This window comes from Equus caballus, chromosome 1, assembly GCF_041296265.1.
Source record: "Equus caballus isolate H_3958 breed thoroughbred chromosome 1, TB-T2T, whole genome shotgun sequence".
NCBI lineage: Eukaryota > Metazoa > Chordata > Mammalia > Perissodactyla > Equidae > Equus > Equus caballus.
Window position 1 is genome coordinate 4,097,636 of NC_091684.1, and position 17,585 is coordinate 4,115,220.

Genomic DNA, 17,585 nt, shown 5'->3' on the forward strand with positions numbered 1-17,585 from the left:
AGATTGGAAGACCCAATATTAGTAAGATGTTAATTTTTCCCAAATTGATCTATAAATCCAACGCACTCAAAATCAAAATTCTAATAGGATTTTCTGTAGAAACTGAAAAGGTGGTTCTAAAATACATATGGAAGTGCAAAGGACCTAGAATAGTAAAAAAAAAAAAAAAATTTAAAGAAAAACAAAGTAGAACTTGCACCACCTGATTCCAAGACTCACTATACAGCTGCTGTAATCAAGAGTGTGAGCTGGTGTGATAGACACAGAAGTCAGCAGAACAGAGTAGAGAATCTAGAAACAGACCCTCTTCTAAAAGGTCAGTTGATCTTTGGTAAAGATGTGTGGTATAACAGAAAATATATATTCAGCCTTTGTCCCTGGATCACAGAGCTCCTAAAACCCTTGGAATTTCCTGAGTGATAAGAGAGAGGAAAATATTTTGTAATTCATAACAAGCTCCTTTCATCCATACCTGAGTTTATGTTAATGAGGTGACTCCTGTCACCCCCGGATAGCTTCAGGATGGGGGCTGGTCACCAGAAAGATCAAGCCATGATTAGAGGCTTGGAACACTCAGCCCCACCCCCAACCTCTGGGGAAGGGAGGGGGCTGGAGGTTGAACTGAATAACCAGTGCCCACGATTTGATCAATCATGCCTGTGTGACAAAGCCTCCATAAAACCCCTCAGCAGTGGAGTTCAGTTTCTGGGTTGGTGAACACATCACCAACTGGGAGTGTGGGGTGCCCAGAGAAGGCATGGAAGCTCCACACATCCTCCCCACCCCCATACTTTGCCTGTGCATCTCTTCCATTTGCCTGCTCCCAAGTGGTATCCTTTATAATAAACCGGTAAACTTAAGTAAAGTGCTTTCCTGAGATCCATGAGTCGTTCTAGTGAAACATCAAACCTGAGAGGAAGTTGTGGGGACTCCCAAATTTGTAATCAGCCAGGGCACCCCATTGCAGCTAATGTTTGAAGTGGGGACAGTCTTTAGGGACTGAGCCCTTAACCTGTAGGGTCTGAGAGTTAGTGTCAGAATGGAAGTGAATTGTTGGACACCCACTTGGTGTCAGAAAAATGACAACACAGATGCCAAGGTAATACAATAGGAAAAAGAGAGTCTTGTCAACAAATGATACTGGGGGAGAAAAAGAGATATTCATATTAAAAAAAAATGAACCTCAACCCTATCTCAGATCATACACAAAAACTATCTTTAAAATAGCTCATAAGGGACTTATGCTTCCTGAAGAACGAAGGATATATAGTTTTCCTATTCCTCCTGCTGAGGACTACTAAAAACCCTGGACACTATATGTAAGACAAATATGAGAAGACTCTGAAAGGTGGAAAGAAGAATGCAGCCCAGCTAGGGATCGTGGGACCCAAAGAAGGACATGGTGGTGAGTTTCCTGGGTTTTCTTTTGCCCTCATGTATCCCAGAAGCTGACAAAGTCGGCAACCTGGAAATGCCAATAGACGCAGACAAAAAAAAAAAAAAATGCCCCAACCAAAGCCTACTCTCTCTATGCAAAGGACAAAGAAAAGAGTAGCCTAGCAAGACAGAAAAAAATCTAGACAACTGCTCTACTCCAACCAAACACCACTGGTAAACTGTGACCCCACCCTCACCCACACCAGCAAAGGCAGAGCGGAAACCTTTGACTTCAACCCTTGTGATGCTATGACAAGACATCCAAAAACTCCCCTAGGTTGATGTCAGAGCCAGAACTTTCTTTCCCAGCAGCTGGAAACAAGGCCTCTCCCTCATCTGCAGTGTCAGTGGAGACCATGTGGGAAGCCTAGGCTTCCATCCTCACTGAACAGTAAAGAGGTGTCCCTCCCTCTCCCCACCACGGTGGGGCCACAGTCAGAACTTCCACCACCACACAGCAGTGACAAGGACATCTCCACCACAGTAACAAAGTGCCCTCACTCCTCGGATGTCAACAGAAGCCAAGTAAGAACCTGGATTTCTACATCCACCTGGCAGTACTGAGGTAGCACCCCTCCCCTACACTATTGGAGTGGGATTTTTTTTAAGTTAAAATAGAAAGTTTAATAAGATACAAATACATATAACATAAAACAAAAAGGGCTATGTTTCAATAGAAAACCATTCATCATAACAAGAAACAGGAAAATCTCAAACTACATTTTGTGAAGGCAGCATTACCACAATACCAAAACCACACAATGAAAACACACACAAAAAAAGAGATCTACAGACCAGTATACCTCATGAATATAGATGCAAAAATCCTTAACAAAATATCATCACATAGAATTCAGCTATAGATAAAATAATTATTTACCCTGACCAAATGGGATTTATTCCAGGGATATAAGGCTGGTTCAATATTTGAAAATGAATCAATGTAATCCACTACATTAACAGGCTAAAGAAGAAAATTCTCATAACCATATCAATCAACACAGAAAAAGGGGCCGCCCCATGGCTGAGTGGTTAAGTTCACGCACTCTGCTTCAGTGGCCCAGGGTTTCACTGGTTCGGATCCTGGGCACGGACATGGCACCACTCATCAGGCCATGCTGAGGCTACATCCCACATGGAACAACCAGAGACAATCACAACTAGAATATACAACTATGTACTGGGGGGCTTTGGGGAGAAGAAGAAGAAAAAAACAGAAGAAGATTGGCAACAGTTGTTAGCTCAGGTGCGAATCTTTATAAATGAAAAAACAGAAAAGAATTTGACAAAATTTAATACCCATTTATGATTTTTTAAAACTCTCAGATAAATAGAAATAGAGGGGAACTTCCTCAACTTGATAAAGAGTACTTCCAAAAAGCCTGCAGTTAACACTATACATAATGATGAAAGTCTGAACGCTTTCCCACGAGGAACAGGAGCAGGCGAGGATGTCTGCTCTCACCACTCTTATTCACCACAGTGCAGGAAATTTTAGCCAGTGTGATAAGACAAGAAAAGAAAAGAAAAGAAAAGTCATAGAGATTGAAAAGAAAAATAAATGAATAAAACTATCCCTATTTGCAGATGATGCAATTGTCTACATGGAAATTCCCAAGGAATCTGCAAAAAAGACCTCTTAGAACTAATAAGTGGGTTCAGAAGGGTACAGGTGTAAGATAAACATTCAAAATCCAATTTATTTCTATATACTAGCAATGAAGATGTGGACATCAAAATTAAAAATATGAAATCAATTATAACTTTCTCAAAAAAATGAAACAATTAGATGTAAATCTAACTAAACATGTATAGGGCTTGTACGATGAAAACTATACTATGTTGATAAAAGACATCAAAGAAGACCTAAATAAATGTAGAAACATACCATGTTCATGGATTGGAAGACTCAACATAATAACAGTGTCAATTCTTCTCAAATTTATATACAGGTTTAATGCAATTCCTATCAAAATCTCAGCAAGAGATTTTACAAATATAGACAAAATTACCCAAAAATGTACATGGAAAGGCAAACTATTTAACTAGACTAGTTAAAACAATTTTTTAAAAATGAATAAAGTGGAATGGATCAGTCTAACTGATTTCAAGACTTTTTATATAGGTACAGTAATCAAGACTACATAGTATTGACAGAGAGCTAGACAATGGAACAGAACGAACAGCCCAGAAATAGACCCACACAAATATGCCAAAGTGATTTTTGCAAAAACAATTCAATGAAGTAAAGGTAGCCTCTTCAACAAATGGTGCTGGAGCACCAATTGGACATTCCACAGACAAAAATAATAATAATAAAAGAGGGACTTTGATCTATGTCTTGTACCTTATACAAAAATTAACTGCAAATAAATTGAGAGCCCAGAGATAAACCCACACATATATGAGCAACTAATCTACAACAAAGAAGCCAAGAATATGCAATGGAGAAAGGAAAGTCTCTTCAAAAAATGGTGTTGGGAAAACTGGACAGACACATGCAAAAGAATGAAACTAGGCTATTATCTTACACCATATGCAAAAAATAACTCAAAATGGATTAAAGGCTTGAAACTAAGACCTGAAACCATAAAACTCCCAGAAGAAAACATAGGCAGTACACTCCTTGACATTGTTCTTCGCAGTATCTTTCTGGATATGTCTCCTCAGGAGAGAGAAACAAAAGCAAAAATAAACAAATGGGACTACATCAAACTAAAAAGCTTCTGTACAGCAAAGCAAACCATCAACAAAATGAAAAGACAACCTACCAAGTGGGAGAGGATATTTGCCAATTATATATCTGATAAGGGGATAATATCAAAAGTATGTAAAGAACTCATACAACTCAATAAAAACAAAGAAACCAACCTGATTAAAAAATAGGCAGAGGATCTGAATAGCTATTTTTCCAAAAAAGACATACAGATGGCCAACAGGCCCGTGAAAAAATGTTCAAGATCACCAATTATTAGGAAAATGCATATCAAAACCACAATGAGATACCACCTCAAGCCTGTTAGAAATATTATTATCAAAAAGACAAGAAAAAACAAGTGTTGGAAAGATGGGGAGAAAAGGGAACCCTCACATACTGCTGGTGGGAATGTAAACTGGTGCAGCCACTATGGAAAAGAGTACGGAGCTCCCTCTGAAAAATTAAGACGAGAACTATCATGTGATCCAGCTATTCTGCTTCTGGATATTTGTCCAAAGTATCAAAAAATAGTAATTCAAAGAGATAAATGCACCCCTTTCTTCATTGCAGCATTATTTACAGTAGCCTAGATATGGAAACAACTTAAGTATCCATTGATGGACAAATGGATTAAGCAGATGTGGTATATATACACAATGGAATACTACTCAGCCATAAAAAAGATGAAATCTTGCCATTTGTGACAACTTGGATGGACCTTGAGGGTATTATGCTAAATGAAATAAGTCAGACAGAGAAAGACAAATAGCATATGACTTCACTCATATGTGGAAGATAAAACCAAATAAAACAAATGAACAAAATATTAAATAAAAACAAACTCTTAGAAGCAGACAACAGATCAGTGTTTTCCAGAGTGGACTGGGGGTGAGGGGAGAGTGAACTTGGTAAAGAAGGTCAACTATATGGTGATGGATGGACATTAGACTTTAGGTGGTGAGCACACTGTAGTATATGCAGATGTCAAACTATAATGTTGTACACCCGAAATTTATATAATGTTATAAACCAATGTTATCTCAATAAAAAAAGTTAAAATAATATTTTTAAGAAATTAAAGGCAAATGGATCACAGACAAATGTAAAATACGAAACTTTTAGAAAATCAAACATATGAGAAAATCTTCATGATCTAGGAATAGGCAAAGAGTTCTTAGACTTGATACCAAAACACGATCCATAAAAGAAAAAGTTGATAAACTGAACTTCTTCAAAATTAAAACCGCTTGTCTGCAAAACACCCTGCTAACAGGTTGAGAACACAAGCTGCAGGCTGGGAGAAGATATCGGTAAAGCACGTACTGACAAAGGACTAACAGGTCTGGAATACATAAAGAACTGTCAAACTTCACAATAAAAAACAAACAATCTAATTAGAAAGGGAGCAAAAGACGTGAAGAGACATTTTCCTGAAGAGCAGATACAGATGGCAGGTAAGATCGTGAAAATGTGTTCGCCATCACTGGCCACTGGAGGAATGCAAATTAAAGCCTCAATCTGTTAGCACTACACACCTGTTGGAATGACTAAAATTAAAGACATCGACCACATTAAACGCTGGCTAGAATTCACAGAGACCGGATGACTATAAAATGGTACACCCACTCTGGCAAATGTTTTGCCAATTTCCATGAAAACTAAATGTCCATAAAAACTAAACCACACGACCCAGCAATTGAACTCCTGGCCACTATCCCAGAGAAATGAAGACTCACACTCAGCTGGAAACCCGCACGCGAATGTTTATAGCATCTCTATTCACATCAGACAAAAACTGGAAACAACTCAGATTGTCCTTCAGTGGATGAAGGGTTAAAGAAAACTGTGGTACATCTATCGCATGGAATCCTACTTAGCAATACAGAGCAATAGCATACTGCTACATGCCACAACCTGTATGAATCTGCAGAGAATTATGCTCAGTGAAAAAAGCCAACCCCAAAAGGTTTCATATTGCATGACTTCATTGACATAATATTCTTTAAATGGCAAAATTACATACTTGGGGAACAGATTAGTGGTTTGCAGGGGTAAGGGGGGCAGGAGGCAGGAGAGAGGGAGGTGTGGCTGTAAAAAGGCAACATGAGGGATCCTCGGGGTGGTGGAACTGTTCTGTATCTTGACTGTATCAATGTCAATATCCTGAATGTGATATTGCACTACAGCTTTGCAAGATGTCACCATTGGGTAAAGGGCATGCCGGACCTCTCTGTATTATTTCTTACAGCTGCATATGAATCCACAATTACCTCAAAGTAAAGAATTTAATTTAAAAAAGGAAAAACTCTGCACCTCCAATCATAACAGGCCCTGGGAAGCAAATAACAGCTTTTGCCTAAAAGACAAAATGAGGTATGGTTGGGGGGAGCTATGGTTACATTTGCAGCCAACTCTCGCACATAGTAGAGTTCCAACAATACCCCAGGTTATCTGCACTGTCACAGAGACACAGGAAGGGTATTGGCAAAAGCTGATCATAGAATAATTTTAAATTTGTGTCTCTTTCCCAATCTATACCGCCTGGAGCAAATTATTACTTAACACTTTTTTTTAATAAATCCTGTAATTACGTTGAGAATAGAAGAATCTTATTACTTTTCTCTATCTTAAAGCATTATTTTATTGAATGTCAACCTGTAAAATGTCCCACAATTTCTGTGACTCTGCTTGGAGATCTTCATGTCTTAATAAACCATGAACCTCAAAAAATGAAAGAAATAAAAAGAATATTGTCCTAAATGTAAAAGCCAGAATTATAACTTCTAGGAGGAAATCTTTGAGACCTTGAGTCAGGCAAAATTTCCTAGGACCCAAAAAGCATAAACCAAAAAGAAAAAAGTGAAAATTGAACTTCATCAGAAAGAAAACTTTAGGGGGCCAGCCCCAGGGCCGAGTGGTTAAGTTCGCATGCTCCGCTTCAGCTGCCCCGGGGTTTCACCAGTTCGGATCCCAGGCACAGACATGGCACCGCTCATCAGACCATGCCGAGGCGGCGCCCCACCTGGCACAGCCAGAGGCAGTACATATAACTATGTACTGGGGGGCTTTGGGGAGAAGAAGAAGAAAAAAGAAGATTGGCGGGGCTGGCCCCGTGGCCGAGTGGTTAAGTTCGCGCGCTCCACTGCAGGCAGCCCAGTGTTTCGTTGGTTCGAATCCTGGGCGCGGACATGGCACTGCTCATCAGACCACGCTGAGGCAGCGTCCCACATGCCACAACTAGAAGGACCCACAATGAAGAATATACAACTATGTACCGGGGGGCTTTGGGGGGAAAAAGGAAAAAATAAAATCTTTAAAAAAAAAAAAAGAAGATTGGCAACAGTTGTTAGCTCAGGTGCCAATCTTTAAAAAAAATGAAAGAAAATTTTAGTTTTTAGAAAGACACACAGCATCTGAAAATCCTTGGAATCTTCAGAGTGATGAGGGTCTTTCTGCATGTAAAGGAGCTGGTTGATCTAAGTAATAATCTAAAATATAATGATCTAAACTTTTCTTCCCACAGCGCACTCTGCAGACCTCAGCCTTAGAGCATAGAGAGACTCAGGCAGGCAGAGAGGTGGAAAGAGGATGAAAACGAGGCCAAATCCTGTGGCAGGAGGGAGCTCAGCCGCTCTTATGTTTCAGTCGCATTAAATAGAAGGTCATTTTGTCTTGAGATGTTCATGATACGCGTTGAAATCACAGATGCTCCTCGGCGTCGCCGGACGGTCTGGCCGTGAACGGTGAGCATCAAAGACTCTGCCCAGAATAACCTTGCAATTTTGCACAACTTTACACACGCACTTTCACCTCCGTTATTTTATGCACTCATCTTTCCACTCGATGTTTACAACAGCCATGGGAGGAAGACAGGAGAATGGATATGATTTTTATTTAGAGATGAGCCCGCTAAGCAAGGAATGAGCGAGCCAGGAGAGCAAGAGAGCCACCTGCTCCTGCTTCAGCAGGGCGGCAGGACCTGTGCTGGGCTTTGCTCATTCTCCTCTGCTGTCTTCAGGGAGACACACACAGGTGTACACAGACACACATACCACAGTCACACCATTGCCACGTTCTAGACTGGACAGGTGCGGTCTGGGCTTCTCCATCAGAACTCTCCAGCCCCCAGCTCCTGTCTCCTCTTGGCTTCACTGATTCTCCTCCTGCCTGCAGCAGCCAGCAGGAAGCAGCCCAGCAAAGCTCTACCCCTATCTCCTCCCTTCTGCTCCACATGAGCAGGGTGGGGGATGACGAAGGTGGGCGGAATAGGCAGAGTTCTGCCTCCTCAAAAGGGTACATGCACCTCCTGGTTTTCCCACTTTCTATTTCAACAGAACTCCATTCTTGTAGCCAGAAGGAGTATGGAGTTTGGGGCAGTACAGAGAACCCCGTAGTGAACAAGCAACCTTCAAGCAGAGGGCCCACATTTTTCTGAAAACACCGCGGCTCACCCCATTCTCATTACAGGGGCCTGCAGTGAGCGAGAATTTGACCCCAAAACAGCCCAAACACTGATGCTCAATCCATCCTCTGAGCCCCCAGCAACCTGGAGACGGTTTTAGGGAGACTCTCCCAGCAAATGGCTGCCTTTGGCTTCATCACGAGCTCCGTTTTGCAGATCTACTTGACAAGGGCACACTCTGAACTGGAACCCTACGGCTTGTAGATTTCCACTGTGTGTCCAAGAGAACGCAGCAGAAAGATCCTTGGGAGATGCTGTGCTCTTCAACTTGTATTCATGATTGATTCCCAGGGACCCTGACTGTCAATGTTAACAAATCCAGTGGGCCTCCTACCAGAGGGAGCAGTACTTCCTGCGGGCAGAAGTCCTTTGCATGTAAGGACTAGTCCTTCTGTCATCAGACACCAGAGCTGCGTGGCCCTCCCTCAGCTTCCATGCAGAGCTAATCCATCATTTCCAGCCCTAGAGACGCAGAAAGGAATGTCACCACTCTCCTCCCACAGAGGGTTGTAGTTTAACTTTCTTACTTTTTCTAATGTCACATTTAGAAATAGGAAAAAAAAATGGCTCTGTTCAGTTGTTCTCTGTTTGTCCCCCTTCCTGGCTTTAAAAAACCATCCCCAAAGATGAAGCTGGTCAGACAGAACTCCAGCGAACAGCCTGGACCACAGCCCCATTGGCAGGGCTCAGCAGGAAGGGTGGCAGGATGCAAGCAGGGAGGCCAGAGCTTCCTCAACTTGGAGACAGAGCCAGCCCAGGCCAGCTGCAGCTAACCCCAGAAGCCAGGGCTCAGGGGGCCATCCACCCAGCCAGCCCGCCCAGGAGTGGGTCCAAAGGCAAAGAGAGCTGGCAGCCAGCCCAGCCATGCCCCTCCTCAGAACATGCCATGCTGGGGGCAGAGCTCCACCACTGCACCTTTCAGCCAGGCTGGGATTCAAATTCTCCACTTGGAAACAAGTCAAGGGCAGGTGCAGAAGGAAAGAATAGCAGCGGGTTGAATGGCGCACCCCCAAAAGACCTATGCACGTCCTAACCCCTGAACCTGTGAACGCAACTGCATTTGGAAAGAGGGTCTTTGCAGATGTAATGAAGGATCTCAAGGTGAGACTGTCCGGACACAGGGTGGGCTCTAAACACGGTGACTGGTGTCCTTATAAGAGAAAGGAGAGGGAGCTTGGACACAGAGACACGGAGGCAACGATGGGAGCATTGTGTCTACAAGCCAAACCCCATCATGGACTGCTGGAGCTGCTGGAAGCTGGGGGTGACGTGGGGAACAGGTTCTTCCTCTGAGCTTCCAGAAGGAACCAACCCTGCAGACACCTGGATTTTGGACTTCTGGCCTCCAGAACCGTGGGAGAATACATTTCTGTTGTGGTAAGCGACCAGTTTGTGGCATGTTCCCACGGTCGCTCTGGGAAGCTAACACAGGGTTCAGGTGCTAATCCAGAGTTCGTGTCATTTGAAAAGTGAAGTCTGAGCTATAACTACCTCCTGGAAAGGGCCGTGCAGAGCTGCCGGCAGACAGAGGACAGGTCAGTGCATTTCTGGATGAAACGCATCAAATGCCTCCGTGGGCAGGATCTTTGACCACACACTTTATTTCTGGAAACTCTAAGGAAACCATTGGACATGCTCACAATGCCACATGAACTAGGATGTCATTGCACCGTGTGTGTATAGCAGCAAAAAAGGGAGGGCGCGTGGCCTCTGCCATCATCTTACACAAGCAGGAACCCTCCCTGAGCCCTTCCAGGACCCCTCCCCAGCAGAGCCTCTGTAGGTCTTGGGCCAGTTCCAGTCACCTGCAGTAGGTGATTCCCAGATGCACTGTCTGCCCACGGTGGGCAGGACAGGACCCCCTCAACCCCAACATGCTCTGCCCAGGACAGTGCAGTGGACGCCTGCTCATCCACTGTCCCATCCAGTTTTGCATTTGTCCCAGCAATTTTTATTCTTAATGAAGTAGGATCATTAGGGGCAGCATCAAGGTGAGTCCAGACAGGTTTGCAGGGCCCCATCTCTGCTCCCAGCTTCCCATGGCAGGGCCCTGGTTTGGGAGACAGAGATGTGCTGATCGGAGCCCACTCTTCAACAGCTGAAAGACGCCAGTGACAGCCTACCCCTCTCTCCAGGTCCCTGCCATATTGAAATGTGTGAATACCTCAGTATGACGAAAACACTAAAATAACTCCCATTTAGAAGAATTTTCTCTAAATTTGCCAGAGTAATTAAAATAGTATCATCTGCAGAAAAGAAAGAATTCAAGGTGCCAACATCTTCAATCTATTAACAATAAAACACAACTTGGAAAAAGGCTGCAGGGGGCTGGCCCCATGGCCAAGTGGTTACGTTCATGTGTTCCGCATCAGTGGCCTGGGGTTTCACAGGTTCAGATCCTGGACACAGACTTGGCACCCTTATCCAGCCATGCTGAGGTGGCATCCCACAGAGCACAACCAGAAGGACATACAACTAGAATATACAACTACGTACTGGGGGACTTTGGGGAGAAGAAGAAGAAGAAAAAAAAGGTTGGTAACAGTTGTCAGCTCAGGTGCTGATCGTAAAAAAAAAATTGATTTCAGGGGCCGGCTCCGTGGCCGAGTGGTTAAGTTCACATGCTCCGCTGCAGTGGCCCAGGGTTCAGATCCTGGGCGCGGACATGGCACTGCTCGTCAGGCCACGTTGAGGCGGCGTCCCACATCTCACAACTAGTAGGACCTGCAACTAAGATATACAACTATGTACCAGGGGGTTTTGGGAAATAAAGCAGGAAAAAAAAAAAGATTGGCAACAGTTGTTAGCCCAGGTGCCAATCCTTAAAAAAAAAAAAGAGAGAGATTTTTCCTCTTAAAAAAAAAAATGATTTCAGGTAATTTGTTGAAAAACTAAAGAAAACACCATGTTTTTAAAAATTTATTTTTTAGGACCCACAACTAAAATATACAACTATGTACTGGGGGGATTTGGGGAGAAAAAAGCAGAAGGGAAAAAAAGAAAGAAAAAGGAAAAAAATAAAAATTTATTTTTCAGAAAACTACCAGTGACACTCAGTTAACCAACAAGGAAGGCCACATCCCTGAAGGAGTAATCCATCATTAAAATGCGAGGGGACTTCTGGCAAAGTCAGCACAGAGAGAATGATGCTCTGGAAGGGGCTGATGCAGGCTCTGTATTTAGGCTAAACTCCCGACAGATAGAAAACTGCGTGGGGAGCGTCCACTGCAGGATTTAGGACATCACTCTGGGCCGCACAGTCAGAAGCAGACCCCAGGTTCCCTTCCCTCTGCCTTCAGTGCACACCCTGTCTCCCCACAAAGGCGGTGGGACCCATGGGGCAGCCAGTAGCCCTCCCATCCTGAAACCCTCAGGGCAGGAGGAGCTGTGTCTTTATCAGAAGAAACCCAGAACTTCATTAGCATATCTGGTACCCATAAAGGGTATTTTCAAAGTGCCCCCCACCTGACACCCACTCTGAGACATGCCAGCCTCATTCGGCGGCTCACCACCCATCTGTTTTCCATGAGGCCCATGCTGGCCCAGCTGGTCCTTCCATCGGAACCTCCACAGGGCTGGGGGGGCCACTGAGTTGCGATTGGACAGGCCCAGCAAGGTGCAGGGCCCCACACAAGTTAAAGGGCCAGATTCTTGGTCCAGTCCCAGGCTCTGGGATGCCCTCCCCTGGCCAGACACTTAAGTGTCTGTCATCCTGAGTCTGGGCTGCCCCGGGGGACCTCATGCACCCCGTCCCAGCTGGGGCACCAAGTCCTCACCGAGTCTTGGGTTTCTCCTCCTGCAGAGCTGTGGGCAGCTTTCTTTACTGAGGTCAGAACCTGGACACGCCTGGGCCACCAGGAATCAAGCAGCTTCCAAACTTAGCTGGCTCCATCCTAGTGCAGGGGGAGGGGGACAAGGCCAGGTGTAAATCACCAACCAGATCAAGGAAAGAGCGAGACTGTTGTCAGTCATATCATGAACATAAAAGACTCCAGCAGACCCACACAGACAAACACACACTCACACACACGTACGCACACTCACACTTGTTCTCACACATGCCAAAGGCAAACACTGGAGCTCTCCATCTCGCACAGAGAACGACCACAGACAGGCGCCCCCTTGGCACCCTGCACTGTGGTGGGGTCACGGGTGGGGGCTGAGCTGGGATCCGCCAAATCCCGGCCGGGCCAGGCCAGACATGAACTCCCAGACAGATGACCAGGCCAAGGGGTACAGCCCAGAGTGACCAGTCCTGCCCAGCCCAAGGCAGACTCGTGTGGGGTCTCCTGTCTGGGAGGCAGAGGGCCTCACCCTTAATTTGTCCATCTAGGAAACACACCTCGCCGGCCCCCCACAGCCTGTGAGCAGTGTCTGCAGGCCCTTGCGTGAGGACCTTCTGAAGAAGGGCTGTGAGCTGGGACTTGTGTCAAGAGGGCCAAGCCAGCAGCCCGACCTGCTCCTCGACCTGTGTTAGATCCTGTGACCATGCTGAGCCAAGATGGTGAAAAAGCTGATACAACAAGCAAAAATGGCAGCTGCACCAAGCTCTCTCTCTTCCCAAATTGTGATGCTAATGAGATTAAAGTGTTGGCACAGCAGGGAGGTCGGTGGCCTGGGCGCTGGCCTTGCTGCCAGGGTCCATGTCAACAGCTCCGTGCTTCCAGGCGGCTGTTTTGCCATCAGGGCTGAAAGCCTGGGAGTTGACCAGGTAACTTTACCTCTGTGCCTTCTCCTGAGGTGCCAGGCTGCAGATGGACACAGGTGAGCTCCAGGACACACGGCAGCACATGGTTTTAAATGTCAAATGCCCAGAAACAAATTCAGCATGCAACAGTAAAAAGGAAATGCTGGAATCACTCCTGGTGCGGGTCAGAGATTACCTGAACATCAAAAATGACACCAGGGGGGCTGGCCGCGTGGCCTAGTGGTTAAGTTCGTGCACTCCGCTGCAGGCGGCCCAGTGTTTCGTTGGTTCAAATCCTGGGCACAGACATGGCACTGCTCATCAAACCACGCTGAGGCAGCGTCCCACATGCCACAACCAGAAGGACCCACAACGAAGAATATATAACTATGTACCAGGGGGCTTTGAGGAGAAAAAGGAAAAAAACAAAATCTTAAAAAAAAAAAAATGAGACCAGGGAAGAATTTATAAATTTGTGAGACATGCCTGTGAAAGAATACTGAGAAAAAAATTACAGTACAAACCTGTCTACCCCCAGTCTGGTAAAAAGGCATAATTCCTGCCTCTGCAGGAGTGCAGCCTACGAGACAGCTGAGAACAGCTACAGCACGGGCGACGCACGCCAGGATGGAGGGGACCGCAGAACTGACACAGACTGACCAAAGGGTAGCACGTTGCTGGGAGCGAGTTTTAAGCATGAATTAAAATTATGAGCTGCACACATTGCATTTCTGATGCTCTTAACACAACAACCCATGCAGAAAATAGAAATCAAGCACAAACACATGCAAGAAGCGTGGCTGCATGTAGCCAGGAAGGTGGGACAAGATGGACTGGAGGCTGGTCCTGCCTCAAGGCTTGTGGAGCAGATAAACAGTCCTCAGCACCTCTGGAAGCCCAGGGGCAGGGATTTGGGAAGGCAGCATGGAGGAGGTGGCCTCTGAGCCAAGCCTTGAACGAAGGGACGTAAGGAGGCAAGGGAGAAGGTGTGCGTGGAGGGAACAACGAGGCACCCACAAGAACAGCAGTGGCTGAGCATGGGGAGGGTTGAAGGAACCCAGGGAGAACCAGGAGGAGGCTCTTTGCTCTTAGTTTTGTGTAAGAGCAGAGAGTGCCCTCCAAGAACCATGACTCACCATCAATGCTCTCAGGGTCATCATTAGACGGGGCGGCCTCATGTTATGGCGAAAATTCATCAGTCTGCCGCTCCTGCCCAAGCTAACACGCTCAGCTCTATACCACTCGATTGATTTAAAGGCCGTAGTTGCAGTTCAGGTCACCTTGAGCTTTGCCTGTTCAAATCCAGCATCCCAGAGCCCCCACGGGGAAGACGGGCAGCACGGCATCTTTCCCACATGGACGTCTGCACCGCGTCGCCCAGGCCACCCACCGTCACTGCCAGCCTCGGAGGTGAGAGAAAGGGGCTGTGGGGGTTGGGGCACTGGCCACGTGTCCTGGACCATCAGGTTAATTCAGCAAACATTCACCCAGCTCCCACATGTGCCAGGGTCCTTTTATAAAATTAGTCCAGTTAACACGTGCATCCGTTTCCTAGGCCTCTGTGACAACCCAGAGGACTCAACAACAGAAACGGACTGGCTCAGTTCTGGAGGCCGGAAGTCTAGACTCGGGACATCAGCAGGGTTGGTTCCCGCTGAGGCTGCGAGGGAAGACACGTTCCCGGCCTCTCTCGCTGGCTTGTTGATGGCTTTCCCCATGTTCACGTGGCATTCTCCTGTCTCCAAATTTCCCCTTTTGATAAGGACACCAGCCACACTGGATTAGCGCCCACCCTAGTGACCTCATTTAAACTTGATTACCTCTGTGAAGACCCTGTCTGCAAACACAGTCAAAGTCTGGGGTCCTGGGGTTAGGACTCCAACATGTGAATCTGGGGGACACAATTCAGCCCATAACCCGGCTATAAATCTACAAGGCACTGTCCTCATAGATCCAGAAAACTGAGGCTCAGAGGAAATGAGTCATTTGCCCCAGATCACACACTAGCACCGTGGCAGGGCCAGAATTTGAATACCAGCCTGAATCATCCCAGAGCCTCTGTCGTTTCCTCTGGGTGAAGGTAGCAAACGGTGACAAATGCAGCAGAACGGAAAAAGGAAGATACGGGAGTGTTGGGGAGGGAGGAACGAAGCTGGACCTTGCAGGCAGGAAAACACAATGGGAAGCAGCTCTGGAAACGAGGGATCCTGATGCCGCCTTCCTCTGCCCGGACTGCTCCCAGCCCCAGCGTAGCAAGGGACCCCTCTCCTGCCTCCCTCCTCACCACTACGGCCACCCTTCTGCAACCGCCAGCCGCCAGAGGAACTTGCTCACCTTCCTGTCCACTGTTAAAGAAGTTCCGCACGTGGCCACCAGGGTGGCTGCTTAGGTCCTAAGGATTATTCCACGGTTTTATTGGATGCTGAACTATGTGGAAAATATTCACTCACCTCCCTCCACGCACATGGCCTGCAAAACAGAAGGGGATGCAGTCGTCTGACAGGTGGACCCCAGGGCGGCTCCCTCAGCAGGATCAGGATGCCAGGCTAGAAGGCAGGCCTGCTTCCTGGACAGCTGTGTCGGCCACTCGGCCTGGGCACCAGACCGCGGGGCTGGGACCCTCATCAGAGGGTGAGGCCCACAGCTGGTTGTGGTTCGAACAACAAACGCCCCCATGGTAGGGGATCAAACTGAGCCAGTGATGCGGGTGAACGGAAATGCCACTGATATTTACTGAGGACACTGGGTGCCTGCCAGGTTTGTCCCCACAAAGCAGGACTTATGGTCACCCCACCCAATGAGTACCCTGATGACGACTCTGGAAAAATTCCTTCGCATCTAATGAGACTGCTCCACAGCAGGGAGAAGGTGCCAGGAACTGAGGGACCACGAGAAGGGAGGGGGTGGAGAGTCCCCTGAGTTAGCCCCAGAGGGGGTGAGGGTGAGGGTGGGGGGCCGGGCCTGTTACAGGGGTGCCCTCTTGGTTTATCCTTTGGAGTTTCTGGGGGTTAAAAGCTTAGATGTGGAGAGATGCTGCCCATTCTGCTGACCTCCTGAAAGGGCAGAGTGGACACCCAGCCCCGTGGACCACTGCCCGCTCAGGGGAGGGGTCTCCAGGCCAGGCCTGTCCACTGTCCTCCTCGGGGCTGGTGGGTGGCAGACTCTTCCCTTACAACTTTGGAGCACAACCGACCACCTTGCGTTGTATTTGGGCTCACGTGTGGTCTGAATGGACGTTCGCTCAGTCCCGTGCCCCGAGTGAGAGAAAACCCTACCCAGCCTGTCAGGGGGCAGGTGTGCAGGGGGCAAGCAAGGCCTTGAGGGCCCTTGAGGGCGAGTCTCCTTCAGGGCAGACCTCTGCTTCCCAACCTCCAGCCAGATGCAGCTCCCCGAGGAAGGGTGGGGATGAGAGAAAAGAGCAGAGCAGGGAGGGAGCAAGGTCCCTCTGCTCTATACCCATCTAGGGCAGCAGTGGGGCCAGATGCCTCAGGCCCCTGGGTGGGGTCGGGGGACATGGCCCCCTGGAGGCCTCACCCGCCCTCCCGCTCTGCAGAGGCACTGCCGGTCCCCAGTGAAGTGATCTTGAGCACCGAACATCAGGATTCACGGGACTGAGAGGATCGGAAAGGAGCAAATGTGCCAATACCAGACTCGTACCTGAGAAGGAGCTTTCTGTCCATGAGATCAGCAGACTTCCCGGCACACGAGATGTCCCCTCCTTGCAAGGAACTCAACAACTGGCAAGGAGAGTTCTTTTCAAATCAAATGCCCCCAATGTCTCTCGCTCTTCTCGGGACCTAGAGACCGCAAATCTTCTCTGCCCCGTTATCGTCACCATCCCTGCAGGCCATTCCTCAGATTTCCTTGCAGCACATGGCAGACACAGTGTTGATGGAAGAGGGAGTGTTAATCATCTGATTTTTATTTCTGCAATGACTCCCAACGTCTTGGTGTTGCCAAGTAAACATCCGTCCTTGTGGTCCTCTCTACACCTTCCTTCCGGGTCCCCAAATCACTGGTTCACGAGGCCCACGAGTCTGAATGTAAAACAGTGAGGGCACAATGGACGCCCTCCTTCTACTCCGATAAAGCGATGCTATTCTTTCTTCTTTCTTCTGTTCTACTCATGACAGTCAGCAGGACAGGGGAGATGGGCTTAAAACCGTGAGGAGAATGATAGATCCACTGCAAGGACTCAAGTGAAAAACCACAATGGATATCCCTTCCCACGCATCACATCGGCAAGTACTTAAAAGTGCGCTACCAGCAGGACTGTGAGTTTGACAGACACACTGCGGGCC

At 47.1% G+C, this 17,585-nt stretch overlaps 1 long non-coding RNA gene across 1 annotated transcript in view; it reads right to left on the reverse strand.

Moving 5' to 3' along the window:
- Window positions 1-12,490, reverse strand: part of LOC138920534 (uncharacterized) — a 62,113-nt gene extending 49,623 nt beyond the window's left edge. Inside the window, exon 1 of the long non-coding RNA XR_011431904.1 lies at window positions 12,374-12,490. This is a non-coding gene — a long non-coding RNA (uncharacterized lncRNA). The remainder of the gene's footprint in view (window positions 1-12,373) is intronic.
- Between the last annotated feature and the right edge of the window lie 5,095 nt (window positions 12,491-17,585).